Here is a 23,070-nt window from a genome sequence, read left to right as displayed (position 1 = left end):
TCATGTAACTTAAGAAAAATTATATACATCCATCAGATTTACCTACTTATTGTGATTAATGTTTAATTATACTTTCTTAACTTATAAGTAAAAAAAATAGGGGCTTAAAGTAAATAGAAAATACCAGAAATATGTTTACCTGTGTTTTAATGACTAGGCAAAGGTATTCAACTAAGTGGATCATAGCAAATTAAAGATAACATTGCAAAGAATAAGAATTCTAGAACACTTCACTATGTTCATGAGAAACTTGTACATACGCCAAGAGGCTGTCATTTCAACAGAACAAGGGGATACTGCATGGTTTAAAATCAGGAAGGATGTGCATCAAGGCTGTATCCTTCCACCATACTTATTCAATCTGTATGCTGAGCAAATAATCAGAGAAGATGAACTATATACAGACAAATGTGGCATCAGGATTAGAGGAATACTCATTAACAACCTGTGATATGCAGATGATACAACCTTGCTTGCTGAAAAGTGAAGATGACTTGAAGCCCTTACTGATGAAGATCAAAAGGTTCAGTCTTCATAATGGATTACACTTCAACATAAAGAAAACAAAATTCCTCACAACTGGACCAATAAGTAACATCATGATAAATGAAGGTAAGATTGAGGCTGACAGAGATTTCATTTTACTTGGATCCACAATCAGCACACATGGAAGCAGCAGTCCAGAAATCATATGCCATACTGCACTGGACAAATCTGCTGCAAAAGACCTCTTTAATGTGTTAATGAACAAAGATGTCACTTTGAAAACTCAGGTGCGCCTAACTCAAACCATGGTATTTTCAATACCATGTGTATGTGAAAGGTGGACAATAAAGAAGGAAGAGTTGTGGCTTGGAATTGTGGTGTTGGTGAAGAATACTGAAAATACCACGGACCACCAGAAGAAAAAACAAATCTGTCCTGGAAGAAGTGCAGCCAGATGCTCCTTAGAAGTGAGAATGGCCAAATTCTCACTTACTTTGGCTATTTAGTCTGAAGGGACCATTCCCCGGAGGAAGATGTATGCTTGGTAGAATGCCAATAGAAAAGGGGAAGACCTTCAAAGAGACAGAATGACACAGTGGTTGCAAGATGGGCTCAAGAACAGCAAGGACTGTAAGGATGGCGCAGGACTGAGCAGTGTTTCGTTCTGTTGTGCACCAGGTCATTATGAGTCAGAGCTGACTCAATGGCACCTTCCACCACCACCACAGTAAACAGCATGGCCTGATGGAAACAAGACAAGTCTTAAAGTTAGAATATGTTTAAAATCTGGCTATGTCACTCACTAATTGTGTAACCTTGGACACATCATACATTCAAATTTTAAGCCACAAACTATGATTCCAGTGACTACATGATGACTGGAAACTACTTCATTTATTAGAAGTCACTAAACACACTAAAAGGAGGTCTGATGGCACAGCAGATAAGGCATCTGTCTGGCCACTAACCAGAAGGTCAGCAACCTGCCTCTCCATGAAAGAAGTTGCGGCAATCTACTTCCATAAGATTTATAGCCTCAGAAACCAATGGGGGTCTCTATGAGTTGGAATCGATTCAGTGGCAGTGAGTTGTTGCTTTTTTTGTTTTGTTTGTTGTTTTTGAGTAAGCACACTAATCTATTTCAGTACCTATGGTTACTGTTCTTTCCAGGCAAAGTGCTCCTACCTCCCCTATTATTCTTCTATTCAAGATTTAGTTCAAACACCACCTCTTAGTCAGACTGATATCCCAATACTTTTGTGTCCCTATCAGGCTTACCTTGTCTTATAGTTAGGGACTATCTTCCTCATTAATTTGCAAACTTGTTGAAGAGCAGACTCTCTGTACCAATGTTTCTGAAGTATATCTGAACTATCTCCTCCTATGCCCTAATGACATAAGAGGTCTTCCTTGAATTATAATAATTTACACACACATACATAAGCTTGTCTTATTGTTCCAAAAAAATTCAGACATTTTGTACCTCAGCTCATTAGATTTCAGAGTAAAGAATGAAAATTCCCTTATCTTTTTTGGTTGCTAATATCTTCAGTAAAAAAAAGGTAGTATGTTGCCCTAAAAGAAATGACTGTTTAATTAAACTTGTGTTACATTTTATAAATACATTAATATATGTATTTATAATGCTGTGTGTGTATATATTATGTATGATGTATACTTAGATATATAATTTAATTTGTTGTCATCAAGTCAATCAAACATCTGACATATTTCATATATATTTACTGAGTGGTGATTATATTGCTCACATAGCATACTGGTATTTACTGGAAAGTAAGGAAAATATTAACCTATATAAGACATGTAAATGGATGTTCTTAACATCTTTGTTATAGTTAAAAATTGAAACAACCCAAACGTTTATCAACAAGTGAACAGATGAACAAACCGTGGTATATACTTATAATGAAACACTAGAAATACAAAGGAAAGAACCACAAATAGATACAACAATATTGTGAATCTCACAACTGAGTGAAAGAGTTAAACAAAAAACAAGATATAAATATACAATTTTAGAAAATGTACACTAATCTATAGTGAAAAAAAGGAGAATAGTTGCCTGGAGTTAGGGGGTCAGGAAGAAGAAACAAGTAGGGAGGAATAACCATAAGGAAACTATTTGAGGTGGTGGGTAAGTTCATTATTTTGTATTTTGACTGTGGTGATGGTTTTATATATATATATATATATATATGTTTCTAAATTTATCAAGTGGTACACTTTCAGTATGTACAATTTATTATATATTATACCTCAATAAAGCTGTTTTAAAAATGTCTATTTCTAGAAATTTGTGGATTTAGGAAAAATGAAAACAGATTGTGTGTCTGTTTAAAATGTAAGCATAAGCGCTGGAGTGATTACCTGCATTCAAATCCCAGGTCTGGCACTCATTAGGTTATGTTGTTGCTGTTAGCTCTAGCTGTTTTCAGTTCATAGTGCCCCTATGTACAACAAAACGAAATACTGTTCAGTCTTCCTGTGCCATCCTCATAATCCTCGCTATGCCTAAGTCCACTGTTACAGCAACTGTGCCAACCCATCTCACTGAGGGTGTTCCCCTTTTTCACTGACCCTCTACCAAGCATGATACACTTCTCTAGGGAATGGTTCCTTCTGACAGCTTGACAGAAATAGGTGAGATGAAGTCTAGCCATTCTCGCTTCCAAAGAGCATTCCGGCTGCACTTCTTCCAGGACAGATTTGTTCATTCTACTGGCAGTCCATAGCATTTTCAGTATTCTTCGCCAACACCACAATTCAAAGGCACCAACTCTTCTTCAGTCTTCCTTATTCAATGTCCTTTCACAGGTATATGAAGTGATTAAAAATACCATGGCTTGGGTTAGAAACACCTTAGTCTTCAAAGTGATGTCGCTGCTCTTTACCACTTAAAGAGGTCTTTTGCAGCAGATTTGCCCAATATGTTGTTTAATCTCTTGACTGTCGCTTCCGTGGGTGTTGATTGTGCATCCAAGTAAAATGAAATCCTTGACAACCTCAATCTTTCCTATGTTTATCATGATGTTGCTTACTGGTCCAGCTGTGAGGTGCAATCCATATTGAAGGCTACAGTCTTTGGTCTTCATCAATAAGTGTTTCAAGTTCTATTCACTTTCAGCAAACAAGGTTGTGTTAACTGCATATCAGAGGTTGTTAAGGAGTCTTCTTCCAATCTTGAGTTCAGCTTCTTCGACTACTTCCTCAGCATATAGACAAAGTAAGTATTTGTACACAGCTCAGTATATACATTGAGTAAGTATCCCTGTGAAAGAATACAACAACCCTGATGCACATTTTTTCCTGATTTTAAACCACACAATATCTCTTTGCTCTATTTGAGTGACTGTCTCTTGGTCTATGCACAAGTTTCCCAGAAGCACAATTAAGTGTTCTGGAATTCCCACTCTTTGCAATGCTATCTATAATTTGCTATGATACTTACAGTTGAATGTCTTTGCTTAATCAATAAAACACAGGTAAACATCCTTCTGGAACTCCCTGCAACGACATTCCTCATTTATGTCCTCTTCTAATTTCAGTTTGAATGTCTACAGTTCCCTGCCAATGTAGTACTGCAACTATTTTTGAACTATCTTCAGTAAAATTTTACTTGCATGCTGTGGCAGTTAAAAGTTGTTTGTCAACTTGGTTGGGCCTGGCTGAGTGGCTGGGCAGCTGGTGGTAGTTATTCCCCACGATGAGATAGGCAATCAGCTCCATGGTGGGACCTACCACAAGCAGTTAAGTAGCTGCTTTGGGTATGTGGTCTGCTTCCCGTATATAAGTAGCTTTGGAGATGGTTTCTAGCTTACGGCACACTTGGATCCTGCATGTGCCATGTCATTGTTCAGTAGTGTGCCATGCTCTGCTGACCTTGGGACTTACAATGGACTTGAATCAAAGGCCTGTTGTGTGGTTTGGTAACATAGGGACTGTGCCATTTTATTTGTCAACCTTGGGCTTGTTAGCCTCAGCAGCCAGTAACTGCCTGGGTGAAGAGATGCCTCTAGCTTCAGTGGGCTGGGAACAAGAGCTAAGGCAGAGGGGCTTTCACACATGCCCTAGAGCCTGGCACTTTGAACTGGGACTTCTAGCCTCCCAAACTGTAAGAGAAAAAACTTCTGTTTGTTCAAGCCCTCCCATTTGTGGTATATATTCCTGTCAGAGTTGCACTAGGTAACCAGAACACAGTAATATGAATAACATGGTTTGAATTTCAGCGTTTTGTTGGACCATCTTTCTTTGGAATGAGCACAAATATGGATCAGGAGCTCTGGTAGCATAGTTGCATAAGGCACTTGACTGCTAACCAGAAGGCTGGCGGTTCAAACCTACCAACCACTCCACAGAAGGAAGGTTGGGCAATCTACTTCTGTCGTGATACCACCTCGGAAACCCAAGGAGGGGTCGCTATGAGTTGGGTCTGACTTGACGGCACTTAACAACAACAACAACAACAACATGGATTGCTTCCAAATTTCTTGGTATAGAGGAATGAGTGCATATGCAAACACTGCATATGTTTGTCGAAATACCTCATCTGGTATACCACTGATTTCTGGGGCCTTGTTTTTTCTACAATACCAGAGTACAGCATAGAATTCTTTCAATATCATTGACTCTTAATCATATGCTACCTCCTGAAATGGTTGAATGTCAACCAATTCTTTTTGGTACAGTAATTCTGCATATTCATTTCATCTTCTTTTGATGCTTCCTACATTGTTCAATATTTTGCCCATAAAATCCTTCAATGTTACTACTCAAGGTTTGCATTTTTTCTTTAGTTTTTTTTTTAGCTTGAGAAATGCTGAGCACATTACTCCCTTTTGGTTTTCTAACTCTCAATCTACGCACATTTCATTATAATACTTTACTTTGTCTTTTTGAGCTACCCTTTGAAATTTTCCATTCAGGTCTTCTCCTTCATCACTTCTTCCATTCCCTTTAGCTACTCTACATTCAAGAGTAAGTTTCACAGTCTCTTCCAACATCCACTTTAAGCAATTGATGGTCTGTCCCACAGTCAGCCCCTGCCTGGCTTTGTTCTGATTCATGATATTGAGCTTCCCATCATCTCTTGCCACGTATGTAATAGATTTGATTCCTGTATATTCTATCCAGTGAGGTTCATGTTATAGGTGCCATTTATGTTGTTGAAAAAAAAAGTATTTCATGTGACAAGAGCACTAAGTAACTAAGACAACAATGTTAAACATAAACAGTGAGAGTAGATGCTTTATCTTAAAACAAACAAACAAACAAACTCAATGCCATCAAGTCGATTCGACTCATAGCGACCCCTCCTTGGGTTTCCAAGGCAGTATCTCTATGGAAGTAGATTGTCCAACCTTCCCTCTGAGGAGTGGCTGGTTTGAACCGCCAGCCTTCTGGTTAGCAGTCAAATGCTTTAGGTACTATGCCACCAGAGCTCTCCTTCTTAATCTTAGGAAGAAAGTATTTAGACTTTCATGAATAAGTACGATGTTAGCTTTAACTTACAGGAAGCCTTTATCAGGCTGAAAGGCACACTGGTGGTGTAATGGCTGAAACATTCAGCTGCTAACGAAATGGTCAGTGATTCAAACCCACCAGCTGCTGTGTGGGACAAAAATGAGGCAGTCCATTTCCATAAAGATTTACAGCCTTGGAAACCCTATGCTGCTGTTGTTGTTATGTGCCATAGAGTTGGACCCAACTCATAGCAACCCTTCCTTGGGTTTCTGAGGCAGTATCACTATGGTAGTAGATTGTCCAACCTTTCTTCCGAGGAGTGGCTGGTGAGTTTGAACCCCCAGCCTTCTCGTTAGCAGACAAGTACCATAGGTACTATGCTACCGGAACTCCTATGGGGCAGTTCTATTCTATCCTACAATGTCACTATCAGTTGGAATTGACTCGATGGGAGTGGATTTAGATTGGTTTGGATCCTTCTTTATTTCCAGCTCTCATATTCCAATCACTAATAACTGTCAATTCATCTTGTTTCCATGTTTGATCAATTTTAGACTGCCAAAGCTGGTAAAAATGAATTAATGAAGTTATACAGTTTGATATTTAGCATGGCATATTAAGGTGTGCCAGAAAAGGTGTCCTAAAATGAGTAAATTGATCCAAGAGAGAAGTGTTTGACTGAAACAGAGGTATTAGAAATATATAGCTACAAAGCTGAATTCTCTCAGCATGTCATGGAATAAGAGTTACATTCTAAATCCCCATACCTGATTTTATGTTTGGCATACTTATTTTCTTAAGGGATTTAAAAAATGTATATTATGCGTTATGGGATAATGTGTAAATCCTATTACCTATTTAGCCTAGAAGTAACTTGTCAAATGTTAGGTAGTCAACAAGCATCAAATTTGGAGGATTTTACAATTATCAACATTCTCTGACAGAAGAACATATACAGCTTTCTATGTTGAAATTAATAATCCATAAACAAATACATAAATACAATATAAAGGTGATTATAATTTTAGAATTTAATCCATACAAAGACTATGAACCAATACACTCACCTACATGGCTTGTCACCATTTCATTATAGTTCAACATGACAGAAAACGTGTCATCACTTTTAAGTTCCCAGCAAACATCATAGTACTTTACACCTAGTAAGTGCTCAATGAATATTTGTTAAATGTGCAAATTAACTATAGGAAATGAGTGAATTTATTATGTTAATTAACAAACTATCAATAGAGTTCTTGACTTAACCCTCCCCCCACCCATTCTCAAAGGCTGGGCCTAATTTAAACCATTATCATATTGTCAAATATATTCCAACAATAAGAGTTACATTTTTAAAGTCAAGTGCAATCACATCATTATCTTATTTTTAAAACCCTAATGGCTTCCTACCTTCTATCATAATGCTTCTTAGGCAATATATAGTGATATTTTGTGATACATATATTTGGAAAAGGGAGGTAGAAATATAAAGAGTGCTTCATTTGGACAACTGGTACTCAACATCCATTCTGTATTCTCCTATATACTTTCCTGTACCAGAGATGTGGGAAGCTACTCTCCTACAACTAGGATTCTATACGAGATTAAGTTCCTACTAATCAGATGTGCTTGTGATTTGTGAAGCAGAAGTAAGATGCTGTTTCTGCTGGCATGGACATTCATTCATGGAGGCCTGGGTGGTAAACAGCACTTAGGAAAGCAGTGGGGACCAGACACAGCATTCCAGATCTAATCATGAGCTTCAAGGGGTGGGGGATAGTTGCAGTGGCAGAAAGAGTAAAAAGCAGCAGCAGTTCCGTACTCACGGCTATAGCTATGGTGCTAGTTCACTAGGTCTACACCCTCCCAAATAGTTTTTGAACAGTTACATGCCTGTATTAATCCTTTTATGCTTACAATATCCAAGTAGTTTCTGTTCCTACATTGAACCTTGACTAATATAACAAGGAAATAAATGCACCAAATCTGAAACTTATCTATACGACAAACTGTGTAAGAAAAAAAAAAGAAGAAAACACTGCCACAGAGTCCATTCCAACTCATACCAGCCCTATAGGGCAGAATGGAACAGCTTTATTGGGTTTCCAAAGGTCAAAAATCTTTGTGGAAGCAGACTGTCCTACCATTCTCCCATGGAGTGGCTGGTAGATTCTAGGGAAGACTTTTTGCACTTAACCACTGTGTCCCCAGGGCTCCATATAGGACAGACAGCCTATAGTGACCAAAAAGTACTCATTTATATTGTGTCTTATTTCAAACCCAAACCAAACCCACTGCCGTCAAGTCAGATCTGACTCATAGCGACCCCTCCTTGGGTTTCCAAGGCAGTATCACTACGGACGTAGATTGCCCAACCTTCTTTCCGAGGAGTGGCTGGTGGGTTTGAACTGCCAGCCTTCTGGTTAGCAGTCAAATGCTTTAGGCACTATGCCACCAGAGCTCCCTATGTCTTATTAGGACAATGTTATTCATTTAATGTGTTAAAGTTGAAAAGGGATGAGAATCTAACTTTCTTATAATCGTATAGAAGGACTTCCATGAGCTACAACCTTTCTACTTTTCAAAACTTACCCACTTTGACCTACATACCCAGTCAAGTCTGAATAGACACAGTGCCCTAACACATGACACTGCTTCATGACTTTATGCCTCTGAATGTAACAGAAAATTCCTCTGCCCTCTGTCAACACAGCAAATCCCTACTAACCCTGCAAGTCTGTCTGTAAGGGTTCTATACAAACACTTTTAACTAAAATTCCCAAAACAAGCTGACACATTCTTTGTTCTGGCAAATTTTTGAAATTCCATATAGAAAATTCCATTACATTCATTTTACATAATGTTTCCATTGTATTGCAGCTTACCATTTTATCTTAATCAATTATAACTTCTATTTCTCTCCAGAATTTATCACAGTATTTGCAGTATTTGAGAACAGAAACTTAATCAAGTTTTGCCAAATGAATTAATGTTCAAGGAAATAAGAAAGACACAGGTATTATTATGTACACATCTTAAATTACTTGCACCCTATACAGTCTTTTCATTAAATGAGAAACTTAAGTTTACATGACAAATATAAAAATATAGCAGAGTCAGTTGAGAGCAATTTACAAACCAGCTCAAGGGATTTCCTTTCTACTTCCAGTTGACCAAAAAGTACTCACTTTTTGATAACTATTACAGCTATTTTAGAAAAATCTTCCCTATCAACCCAGAAACACAATGTAAATGCTTCCCAAATAAGCTTCAGAGGTATTTGAAAGTTGTTTTACATTTGTATTGATTTACTATATTCTTTAATTACATCTCAATTTTTTGTAAAATATTTTTAAAGTTTTGGCAATATGTCCAAATAAATCTTGCTATTAACCATTCTTGTAAAATCAGACCTTAATACAACAGCATCACTAACTACCAAAACACTAAATACCAACAGCTCAAATAGTAGATGTCAAACAGGAAAACAGAATACATCAACTACAGAAATAATGAATAACAGCTGCTCCTTGTACAGATGATTTCTTAACATTCTATTTTAAATTATCTTTCCTAGGGAAATGAAGATGCCAGGGTCTTTTTACACAATGAAGGCTATGAAAAAGTGACCTGGTAATCATCGGCAACTGATAGCTGTACTTTTCTGTGAAATGCATCCTCATTTCTCTATTTTTATATTAGATTCTTTTATTGTACTTTTAGTAGGTACACTGCAAATATCTTTCAGTCTATAGATTATTTATTATTAAAAATGTCTATGGACACACATACACTCAAATATGATCCTATTACAGCATTTATATAACCTCATTATCTTAAATGATTTCTGTCAGTTTTATTTCAATTATATGCTTGTCTTCCCTCTCCCAAAAATATACTCTTTCACAAGACGTACCAACATTGGGAACATAACCCTTCTTTGTTTTTCCTTTATGTCCATAAAATACACACATAATTTTGAATCATATTTTTCTATCCATCAGGACCTGATAGATGGGGTTTGTCTTTTAACTTTATGAGAAATTTGTTGTACAGAACTGTACAATTTTAATATGAAATTATATCTCCTTTCCTATGTAGCATGTGATTTGTGTACCTTGCTTAAGCAACTCCTCACAAAGGTGTCAGATACCCCTTATGTAATTTTCTTCCAAGTTTACTTAGTTTTTCTACGGTTATTTTGCATTTAGGTTTTTAGCTCATTTGCAATTTATATATGTTATGAGGTAGGGACCACTTTTTCCCCCATTTAAGTAAGGGTTGTTACACAACCCTTTAGTCGGTGCATCCTTTTCTATTGCAGTATCACCTCTGTCATATATCAAGTCTGTGTGTCTGTGTATGTGTATATATAAAACACATATACACACATATATATATCCACGTGTGTGTGTATATCTCTATCCGTGTTTTTGTGTGTTTTCAGTCCATTTATAACTATCCATGTATCTGTGTGTTTTCAGTCCATTTGTCTTATTTTTGTAATTGTTTTGCTGTTAGCTGGTTATGAAGTCAGTCCCTAACTCATGGTGATCCCACGTACAATAGAACAACTGTTTTGCTCCACAGGGTTTTCACTGGCTAATTTTCAGATGGACATTTCCAGGCCCACTTCCTAGTCTATCTTAGTGTGGAAGCTCTGCTAAATCTGTTCAGCATCATAGCAACACACAAAGCTCCACTGTTAAGACAAGTAGTGGCTGCCTATCACGTGCACTGGCTACAAACTGAACTCAGGTCTACAAGACAGAAGGCAAGATTTCTACCATGCACCACCACTGCTCTCTTCTCTAGTAATGACTATTATCATTTTAATTTCTATAGCTTTTAAAATAATTCTTGAAATCTAATGAAAGAAGTCTTATCATTTTTCTTCTTAAAAATTGTCTTGGCTATTCTGGGCCTTTCTTTATTTCAATATGAGTCTTAGGATCAGTTTACTGAGCCCCATGAACAACCCTTATGAAATTTTGATTGGAATAGCACCAAGTTTATAGATCAATTTGAGGAAAATTGACCAACTTTAAAACTCTAGTATTCCTTCCTTGTTTAGGTCTTCTACTATTCCTTAAATAAAGTTTTAACATTTTGTGAATATAGATCTTAATGTTTTTTTGCTTTTGCCATTTTTTGGAGTACTATAATTTTTATTGTCATGATGTGTACATTTTTTTCTCTTTTCATTTTGTTTCAAACTCTGTCACTATACTTTAGATATCTCTTATAAACGATTTAATAGTGTCTCTCTTATAAAAAGCATTATTTGTTTAGTTGCTTTAAATCCACTCTGGATATCTCAAAACTTTAGTTTGTTAACTTAATCCATTTACCACTATTTCCAGTACTGATATACTTGAGTTTATTTCTACCATCTTGTTTAACCATCCTTTTTATTTCTATCATTTTATCTCTTTTCCTGACCTCTATAGATTAAATTATCTCTTTTTCCCTTCTTTAATTATTTTTTAATTGTGCTGAAATACACACAACAAAATATTCCCAAATTCAAGTTTCTATACGTACAATTCAATGACACTTCTCTAACAGTTTTAATGCCATATATTTTCTATCCTTTAAATGGTTACCCTTATACTTTTAAGACACATATTTAACTTCATAATTTTCTATCAAGTTTGACATTACTTCTAACATTTTTCATTATCTCAGGCATATGCCCCAACCCATCTTCTGTGTTATGTTTATAAGACAAAATGTTAATTTTATCATCTTTTAATCACAAAAGATTAGTTACCAGGTTTTATAGTCAAGTCAACTGGATGTAACTGATTTCTTTGTTCAGCACTGCCTCTTGCATCCAACTTTTCTCCTCTGAATTCACTTTTCTTTTTAGTCTTTAGTAGTTCTTTGAGCAAGCAACTGCAGGTGACAAATTCTTATTATTTGTATGTCTAAAAGTGTTCTTTATTCCACCCTCAGTACTGAAAAATTAGCTAAACATAAAATACTTTCAAACAACATTTTGGAAATACACTGCTTTTCAACATCTATTATGTTAATGGAATCTATCAGTTTAATTTCTTATTAATATGTGGAGTTTAGGTGTGTGTGTTTTATTTTGTTATTATGTACATACAACAGACTTTCACATTAAATATTTCTTAAGTTTTGGTAAATTCTCAGTCACTAATTCTTCATATACTATCTTTCAAACATTCCACCTATTCTCTATTCCTAGAAATTTCATTTTCTTTTCATATTTTTCATTTTTATTTTATATGGTGCACTCAAACTGTATCCCTCAAAACTAGCTACCAGTTTACCAATTCTCTGTCCAATTTTGTATGATCTAGTGTTTATCAAATCTAGTAGTTTATCTCAATGACTACATTTTTCATTTCAAACTCACTAACAGATTGCTGTTCAGAGTCCCCATGCATGGCATGTATAGATCTATTTTTGTTTTATAATGTCTTATTGTTCTAATTTTCTCTGTAATAGATAAAATGCACCCTCCTTGATCATTCTGAAGATCTGAAATGTATTTTCAGCTCCTTTTCAGGGATGTATATTTATTTTAAATTTGTTAGTATCTTCCCTACAATAAGTATTCCTTATTATTCAGTTACATCCACATTATTAATTGTATAATTTAGTAAGATAAAATAACATTCTTTGCCTGGTTCAATATTTTGGCCTTGAATTCTTTCTCTGCAGTGAGTATATGCATCTCATTTTTTCCATTTTTATCTGTCCTAAATAAAACCACAATTTTTAACATTTCAGTGATGAAGTGATTTAGGTATGTTGCTTATAAGCAGTCAAATTTGCACCTTAAAAAATCCAATCTAAATCAAATTATTATCTTCATAGAAATGTCAAAGGGTAGGAATTAAGAGCTATCAGAGGGAAGAGCCAGAATGGTGGCTTGGTCAGACATATCTTGCCATCCCTCCATAGCAAAGAGCCAAGAAATTAAGTGAAACAGATACAGAAGACAATTCTGGAACCCTGAGCATCAAGTGAAAGATAAAGAATTAGATCAAGGGTGCAGAAGAGTATGAAGGGATGGACACTGGGAGGAGGTAACTATGGGGAGGAAGTGGGAGGGGAGCTGCTGCATTGTAAATTTTGGTCAATGACATGAGACAAAGTATATGTGAACTGCTGTATGAAAAGTGAATTTACTCTGTAAATCTTCACCCAAATCCTAAAAAAAAAAAAAAAAAAGAATTAGATCAAACACCAAGTAGGAGAAGAAACTCACTGAAAACAGCAAATGAGGAGAGATACCCTGGCAGCGGACCTGATGCAGCAAGGCCATCTTGACAGAAAGCCAGCAGTGATCCTAGGTGAGCAGTACAAAAGGTAACTATATAGAATTCCCAACAGAAGACAGAGAAACTGTGTTGACATTTCCAGAGTGAAGCAACATGAGCAGGACATGAACCAGATCTAAGGAGGGAAAGTATAGGAAGATGGGCTAGAACTCCAGGGATCCTGGCATCCATGGAGCTGAAATGGAGCCAGGAAAGGAGCCAGGACACAGAGACAGTGCTACCCATCAGTGATGATCCATGAACAATGGGGTGGGTGGCACATGGAGTAATACATCTGCAGAGTGTCAACAGGAGGTCCCTCGCCTAACTGGACTACAGAAGCCCCCATCATCTTGTACTTCATCAGGGCCAGGTCCTGATTGCTGGCTGCAACCAACAGGAAGTGCCCAGTCATCCTCAGCCATCAACCAGAGGAGCACACTCCCTCTCTTCAAAACAGCCTGGTGATTAGAGGCATGAACCACCCCCAACACCCCCAGCTGCAATTGCCAAGGAACACAGTACAAACCTCTCCTCATTTTCCTTCCCATCCAGCTCCATCCACCCTCACATCCCTGCCCATCTGCCGAGAGATGGTGCTCTAGAGCTCCTGTTGCCCAACCTTTCCCCAAACTCGCCACCCTATCCACATGGCAAGGGGCTGTGACTACTCCAACACTGCTAGACTCACAATTGTTGTTGTTGTTATTTGCCGTCGAGTCAGCCAACAGCCAGCAGCAAATACCTGCCCCACCCACTTTTAGCTGTCTTAGCTGTCTCACATTCCCAGTGAACAGCAATATGGGCTTATCTGCTGGCCACAATCCTGTCCATCTAAAGGCAGGTGGTGAACACCCTTGTGCCATCAGAGAAGCTATCAGCAAGGCACATACAGCCCATTTTGATATATCAAAACAAAACAAAATATCAGGACAAAACAAACATACATTCAATAAATAACACCTTACTGTCTCAGAGACACAGAAAATAACAAATTACATGAAGCAAAGGATAAGATGAGTAAAATAATGACCAAAATAAAGGAGCAGAAAATGTTCCTGAGGAAGAAATGGGAACAGAACTTTCTGATAAGGAATTCAAAAGACTGATACACAGAATGCTCAAAGAGGTCAAGGAAAACACAGGTTAAACCCTAGAAGAATTCAACACAAGAACAAAATGACAAAATAAATACAGACAATTAGACCATACAAAACAACTATAAATCAAGAAGATTAACAATAAAATATCAGAAACAGATAACTGAAGGGCATAGAAACAGAACTGAAACAAGAAACAATCAGTGAAATAGAGGACAAATCCCTTGACACTAATCTGTTTGAGGAACAATCTAAAAAGAATGAAGAAAAATAAAGACACCTTAAGAGTTATGTGGGACACTATCAACAGGGAAAATTTACACATAATTGGAATTCCAGAAGAGGAGAAGGTGGAGGGGGAGCACACAGAGAATTTTTGAGGGAGATTTGACAGAAAATGTCCCTAATATTTCACTCTAAGCTCAACAAACCCCATACAGGATAGACCCCAAAAGAAAGTCACCAAGACATACTATAATCAAACTTACCAAAACAAAGAAAGAATTCAGGGAGCAGCTTGCCAAAAAAAAAAAAAAAATCACTTAATTAAGGGCACCATTAAGACTGTACTGATTTCTCGGCAGAGAACTATGAAGGCAAGAAGAAGACTGCATGGCATATATAAAACCAAGAAAGAAAAGAATTTCCAGCCAAGAAGCATATATCCAGCAAAACAGTCTTTCAAGTAAGAAGGTAATTACAGGATATTCCCAGATAAACCAAAACAATGGGAATTTGTAAAAACGAGACCAAGCGTAAAAGAAATATTAAGGAAGTCTTTTGGACAGAGAACCAACTCTGAACTTTACTGGAATTAGTAGAAGGATTTAGCAAAGTGTCAGGGTAAAAAATCAACATACAAACTTCATTTGAGTTCCTCCACACTAACAGGGATGGCTCTGAAAAGGAAATCAAGAATCAATACTATTTACAATAATCCCCAAAAGGATAAAATACCTAGGAATAACCTTAACTAGGGACGTAAAGGAGCTCTGGTGCCGTAATGCCTAAGGCATCTGACTGCTAACCAAAAGGCTGGCGGTTCTAACCCACTAGATGCTACTTGGAAGGAAGACTGGGCAATCTACTTCCGTAGTGATACTGCCTCGGAAACCCAAGGAGGGGTCACTATGAGCTGGATCTGACTTGACGGCAGTGAGTTTGAGTAAGGGACGGAAAAGACTTACACAAAGGAAACTCTACCACAAGAAACTAACAAAGATCTACATAAATGGAAAAACAGTTCATGTGCATGAATTAAGAAAATGTTAGTATTATCAAAAGCGATCTACAGATATAATGTAATCCTGAGCCAAATCCCCACAACATCCTTTAATCTCCAACTTTATATGGAAAGCAAAGAGACCCCAAGTACCTAAAGCAATACTGAAGAAGAACAAAGTAGGAAGCCTCTCATTTCCCAATCTAAAAACTTACTATACAGCCATACTAATAACTATACAGCCATAATAACCAAAATACCCTGGCACTGGTACAAGGACAGACACAAAGACCAATAGAACACAACTGAAAACTCAGAAGAAAAGCCATCAATCTATGGGCAGTTGATCTTTGACAAAAGGTCAAAGTCCATCCAGTGGGGAAGAAACAGTTTCTTTAACAAATAGTGCTGGTAAAACTCAATATCCATATGTAGAAAAATGAATTAGTATCCATATTTCATGTCATACACAAAAACTAACTCAAAACAACTCGGAGATCTAACTGGTAACACTAAGACCATAAAATTCTTGGAAGAAAACATGGGTCAAAACTAGGGGAGCCGCTATTCGGCATAAATACAGTATCAAACAAAACCAAAAATGCACATGTGACATAAGAAAAGTTAGGCAACTGGCAACTCTTAAAAATTAAAGACATACGTTCATCAAAAGACTATAAAGAGAAAAAAAGAACCCTACAGACTGGGAAAAAATTCTCAGCAAAGATACATCTAAATAAGGGTCTAATCTCTAAAATAAATAGAAAACTTCAACACCTCAACAAAAAGACAAACAATCCAATCAAAAAATGGGCAAAGGATATGAACAGAGACTTCACCAAACAGGACATTCAGATGGCTAACAAATTGCTAAAAAAAATGCTTGAGATTATTAGTTACTGTTGTTGTATGCCATCGAGTCGGATGTTACTCATAGCAACCTCTCCTTGGGTTTCTGAGGTGGTATCACTATGGAAGTAGATTGCCCAACCTTAGTATTAGTCACTAGAGAGATGCCAATCAAAACCACAATGAGTTATCATCTCACCTCTGCGAAAATGGCAATGATCAGAAAATAAAAAATACTGGCAAGGTTGTAACTCTTTTACATTGCTAGTGGGAATGCAAAATGCCCCAACCACCATGGAAAACAATAGGATGCTTCCTCAAAAGCTAGAAACAGAAATACCTTATGATCTAGCAATCCCACTTATAAGTATGTATCCTAGAGAAAGAAAAGCAGGAACACGAAAAGACATATGCACACCTAAGTTCACTGCAGAATTTATTCATGATAACAAAACAAAAGAAATAACCTAAGTGCTCTTCAACAGATGAAATGATAAAGAAATTGAGGTACATACACACAATCAAATACTAGGCAACTAAAACAAATAATGAGGAGTCCACAAAATATCTTATAACATGGATAAATCTGGGGAACATTATGCTGAGTGAAATAAGTGAACCAAAAAATGACAAAAGGTACCATTTTTTGTAAAAAAAAAATCAAGAATAATTTAACACAGAGAAAATAACATACTTTGATGGTTATCAGGGAATAGAAGGGGGAAGGAGAGAGAACCACTCTGTAGATAGAAGACATCTGTTATTTTTGGTGATGGGAAAGGCAATACTCCGAATGGGTAACATCTGCACAACTTGTCTAGTGTAAAGGAAGGTGTTAGAAAGTATGTAAGAATAAAGGGCAATTTCAGGAAATACTCTTAACAGATAATTTTGCAACAACAACCAATGAAATATACGAGTGATTACACTGGTAACCAAAAACTCACTGCTGTCCAGTCAGTTCCAACTCAAAGCAACCTCTCCTTGGGTTTCCTAGGTGGTATCTCTACAGGAGTAGATTGCTCAGTCTTCCTTCTGAGAAGTGGCTGGTGGGTTTGAACCACAAGCCTTCTGGTTAGCAGTCAAATGCCTTAGGCACTACACCACCAGAGCTCCTAGGTAGACACATACATACATATGGGTATATGAAGGCCATGAAAGTACAGTAGTACGCATGTAGAAGTGTACCTGTGGGCATATGTGTGTATATATAGTTATGTGCACTGCATACATATTTCAATATATAATACAGCACATAAGGGTTAAGGAAACTTCTTAGACATAATTCTAAGATACAATCTAAGGTACAATCATCTCATGGGTGTGAAAACTCAGGACCACAGTGGTGGGACCACCAAGGTTAACTGGCATAATGCAGTTTATACAGATGATGTTCTATATCCTAGATTAGTGAGAAGTGTCTGGGGTCTTAAAACATGGCAAGTGGCCATCTAAGATATAACTAAAGGTCTCTTCCCATCTGGAGCAAAGGAGTGTGAATGAAATTAAAGATTCATGGACAAAATTAGCCCACAGGGCTAATGGCCCACAAGGTCTGTAGTTTCTTTTAGCTTGAGACTAGAACTAGACTATGCCCAGCTAGCACTACCAACCCTTCTGACAAGGAACACAATAGAGGGTTCTGGTTAGAATGGGAGAAAAACGTAGAACAAAACTCAAATTTCTAAAAAAGGCCAGATTTACTGGAACAACACTAGAGGAATCCCCAAGAGCATCACCCTAAGATACCCATTAAAAATGGAACTGAAGCCACTCCCAGTCGTCTCCCTTCATCAAAGTAATAAGATTGTCTTATTATTCCCCATGAATATTGTGCTCCCTTAAATTAATCTACCATATACAACCAAATGATCAACATTTACCCTAAAACACAGATGAGAAGCTAAGGAGGGGAAGGACGTTAGATTAATGGAAACAGAACCAAAAAGAGAAATAATGAGAAAGAAAAATGCTAACACATGTAAAAATTAACCAATGTCATAAAACAAGTTGTATAAAAGTTGTTAAATGGGAATCTTATTTTCTATCTAAACTTTCACCTAAAATACAAAATAGTTAAAGAAAATGCTTCAAGATGACTTAAAAATAAATAAATAAATAAAACACAGTAAACAAATATATGATGTTCTGAGGTGTAATCTTCCTAGGTCTATTTTTAATTGGAGAAAATTTACCAGCCAGTAATGCATTGCTTCAGTATTCACAGCCCAGAAGGAATGCTTATACACCTAGTTCATAACTCAAAAATCAGAAGGGACCTGTTATTGTTGTTTTCATGTGCCGTCGAATCGGACCTAACTCATAGCGACCCCTCCTTGGGTTTCTGAGGTAGTATCACTATGGAAGTAGATTGCCCAACCTTCCCTCCGAGGAGTGGCTGGTGAGTTTGAACCGCCAGCCTTCTGGTTAGCAGTCTAGTGTCTTAGGCACTATGTTACCAGAGCTCCTCAGAAAGGACTCTCAACAACCCAAAATAATTGCGCAATGGAAAGCTGATGTTTTCCATTAAAAATTTATCATATTTTATGCAAATAATGTGCATATTATACAGATTTTTTTTGCAGTCTGCACAATTCCCTTGGGTGTTCGTTTTTTATGTGTAAATTATTGACACTATTGTATGTGAAAAAATTTAGTAGACAAATATAAAAGAAAAAGTTTATCAAGGTTGGCAGATAAAGAATCAACATGAAAAAGAAACAACACTTTATCTACTCACCAACAATAGTTAAAAATAAATGTTAAAAAAGGTATTTTTCATAGACTTGTTTTTTAAAAAATGTAGCAGCAGTAAAACAAAAGATATGCCAAACCTAAATTAAAAATATTTTTAACCTTTCTTGAAAGACATTAAAGAACCATAAATAAATAAATACTCCGGTATGATGCAGCAATTTGCAAATTATCATTGGGGAAGAGCTGCCTCCTCAAGTAGAGTTAACATTGATGATGTGGATGGTGTAAGCTCTCTGGACCTTCATTTACTGATGTGGCAAGGCTCAAAAGCAGAAGAAACAGCTGCATACATCTGTTCTTAACTGGAACATGAAATGTACAAGGAATGAGTCTAGGAAGTTGTCAAAATGAAATGGAACACGTGAAGATTGATATCCCAGGCATGAATGAGCTGAAATGGACTGGTATTGGCCATTTTGGATCTGACAATTGTATTTAAAAAAAAAAAAAAAAACCCACACTCACTACTATTGAGTCGTTTTCGACTCACAGTAACCCCCACTGGGTTTCCGAGGCTACAAATCTTTACAGAAGTAGATCACCCAGTCTTCCTTCTGTGGAGTGGTTGGTGAGTTTGAACCTCTGACCTTCTGGTTAGCAGTCAAGTACCTAATCCACTATGCCACCAAAGCTCCTTCACAATCATATTGTCTACTACTAATAAAATAAAGTAAAATAAAATGGGGAAAGGAATACTGTTAGCATAAAAATGAATATGAGTTCTCAAAAAATACAATGAGATATTAGTCTCTAATCATACCAAAATACTCTGTATCATAAAATTTATTCAAGAAGAGAAAAATCTAAAGGACCAATAACCATGTATAAAATTGAATATATTTAAGAAGTCTGCACAAAAAAAAGCTTCAGTACTAAAATGTTTAAGTATATTCTCAAAATTTCAGGAAACAGATAATTCCTCTATCAATTCTCTACCTGTTCTACAACAATAAGAAAGAAAGAAGAAAAAGCGAGTGAAAGGATAGAAGGAAAGGTTACCCAATTTGTTATATAAAGTCAGTATATCCTGATACCAAAATTGACAATTATAGAAAAAAACTTGTATTCCCACCTCACTTATGAAGAGAAATAAAAAGCACAAAGACTATATTAGCAATTGTATTTAATAATGTAATAAGAGCTGTCAACTTTAATAAAAATCTTTCATGAGCTTGGAAGAATGCTTTAGTATTAGGTAATCTATTAATGTCATTGATTAAATCAGCAGAAAAAGGAGAAGCAAAAAAATTACCCGCCTTGGAAGGAAGACTGGGGCAATCTACATCCATAGAGATACCGCCTCTGAAACTCAAGGAGGGATCACTGTGAGTCGGAGTCAACTCAATGGCACCGTATTTGGTTTTTGGAATCTGAATAAATGCTAATAAGACATTTAATCAAAATCTAACTTCTATACTTGATAACCACTCTTAAAAAAAAAAGGATCCTATCTGTGGTGAATTGCTTGATGTGGCCCTTCTAGCCATTGTCCTCCATTGTGTGATGTTTTATAAATCCCATTATCCATGCCTGTTTGGGGTGGTGTGGTAGTTAAGGTCAGGTATCAACTTGGCTGGGCAGCTGGTAGTAGTCCTTCCCTATAATGACTGGCAATCGGCTCTGTGATAGGATTTAGGTTATTTTTGTTAGGGCAACACAGGTGGAATGTATCTTAAGTCCTGCCTTGCTGGAGGGTATAATTCAAATCACCACCCTTAGCTTCCTTGAGGGTATACCTACGAATCTCCTGGGAAGATTTACCCTCCTCTTGCTCCGGTTTTGTGTCTTGGATCATCCTCATCTCACCCCTGGATTTGGGGCAGCAGCTGTCATCTGATCTGCTGATCGAGGTTCACCAAACCCCGAGAATCGGGAGGCTCCTCCAGACCCACTCATGTACATGGGACTCGCCAGCCTGCCAGCCTCCACCACTACTACGTGAGACGATCCCTTGGGTGTCTGTGAGTTCTGTGAGGCATTACAGCAAAATACAGAACCTTAAGACTGGGGAAATTACTGGGAGGAGGAGGAGGAGAAGTTAATGTCTAAAATGATGGAGTGGTATGGTAGTTTGGACATTTGGGACATCTTTAACCTCTGCCTCATGGGGACCAGCCTTGTGCTGATCTTTCTGAGAGAAATTGTTCAAGCACTATCTTAAATTAACATCCTATGTTATACTTAGCAGTTAAAATCTTCTAAAAAACCAAACTCACTGCTATCAAGTCGATTCCAACTCAACAGCAATCCTCATTGGCTTTCCAAGGCTGTAATCTTTATGGAAGCAGACTGCCTCATCTGTCTTCCATGGAGCAGCTGGTGGGTTCAAACCACCGACCTTTTGTTTAGTAGTCGTTTTACCACCAGAGTTCTTAGTTAAAATTTTGCTGTTTTTGTTCTTATGTGCTGTCGAGTCACATCCGACTCATAGTGACTCAAGAGTCCTTGGGTTTCCGAGGCAGTATCACTACGGAAGTAGATTGCCCCATCTTCCTTCTGAGAAGTGGCTGGAGGGTTTGAACCGCCAGTCTTCTGGTTAGCAGTCAAGTGCCTTAGGCACTATGCTACCAGAGCTCCCAGTTAAGATTTTAGAAGCAATATTATTAAAATCAGAAATAAGAAAAAAAGGCTTCCTATCAGCAATACCATTTACCACCGTTCTGGAAATTGTCACTGATACAGTAAAGCAAGAAAAGGAAAAAATAAAAAAAGTACATCCTCATCTTGAGAATTACTGCCAAGTTGTTATATAGACGTCTGCTATATCTCCCAGGCATGCTGGATTAGCAAAAAGAGATCCATTGCTCTGGAGGTAGCTCAGAGATCTTTATTCGCCCATCTTACTCTCTTTACAAAAAAAAAAAAAAAAAAATTAGTAAGCTCTGATATGGACTATGGACCGAATGGGACTCCAGGAACAATTAGGCAACCAAGTGAGTTTGGAATCTGAAAGTGGGAAGAATAAAGGTTTATACAGAGAATTATGTCTGGAACAATTACTCTGTTTTTCTCTCTTTGAAGACTCTCCCTTTTGGAAACTATCTACCCTGTAACCAAGTGCCACGCCTTCTAGAGATGAGGGATTCTGTTTCTGCAAAAGCAAACAAGGACTTGTGAATCACTCAACAAACTTTTTTTCAGCATTAACTATATCAGGCACCGGGACTTGCTGCTGTTAAAATGGTGAACACAAAACAAATGGAGTTTACATTCTAACTGAGAAGACAAGTAAACCAAACAATTACAATGAGCATGGTACAAACTATTTTAGGGAGATACTATTGCATACTAGAAAACAGGCATTAGATCGGGATACAGAAAGTCAGGAGAGGATTCCGGCACGATGGCGGACTAGGCAGAAAGACTGCACAGAACTCTTCAACAAAGAAAAGGGAAACCAATTAACACAGACACAGAAGGTAATCCTGGAACCCTAAGCCTTGAAGGGAAGGATATAGAAGTGGACTAAACCCCAACTAGCAGAAGAATTTGTGTGAAAATACCAAAAAGGAAGACAAACGGAGCTGCAGTCTGGCAGCGATCCTGAGCGATCCTGACGGCACAGACAGCTTGGAGATTCCCGAGTGATGGAAGGACTTAAGAATTAACCTAAAAATCACCCTGCTAGCCAGGGACTGCACGGAGGACTGTGCACAGTGGCTGGGGAACAAACAGAAGGTGAAGAGAAAGGTGGGCTGAGCTCTGGACTTTTGCCGGTCCAGAAGGTGCCACCATTTTGTAGGTTTAAAAAGCGGCTTGACTATTTTGGATATTTAAAGAGACAGCACTCTCGCAGATTCCTGTGGTGGTAGGACTTAAGAATTAACCTAAAAAATCACCCTGCTAGCCAGGGACTGCATGGAGGACTCTGCATGGT

The 23,070-nt window shown here is 37.4% G+C and overlaps 1 protein-coding gene across 1 annotated transcript in view; it reads right to left on the bottom strand.

Annotated features, from left to right (window-relative positions):
• Nucleotides 1–23,070, bottom strand: part of STXBP5 (syntaxin binding protein 5) — a 268,776-nt gene that overhangs the window by 161,215 nt on the left and 84,491 nt on the right. The window lies entirely within an intron of this gene.

This window comes from Orycteropus afer, unplaced genomic scaffold (genome assembly GCF_000298275.1).
Source record: "Orycteropus afer afer isolate SDZICR_OR568_19922 unplaced genomic scaffold, OryAfe1.0 scaffold00101, whole genome shotgun sequence".
Classification (NCBI taxonomy): domain Eukaryota; kingdom Metazoa; phylum Chordata; class Mammalia; order Tubulidentata; family Orycteropodidae; genus Orycteropus; species Orycteropus afer.
The sequence above is the reverse complement of the archived record's forward strand: the minus strand, read 5'-3'. Positions and strand labels throughout refer to the sequence as shown.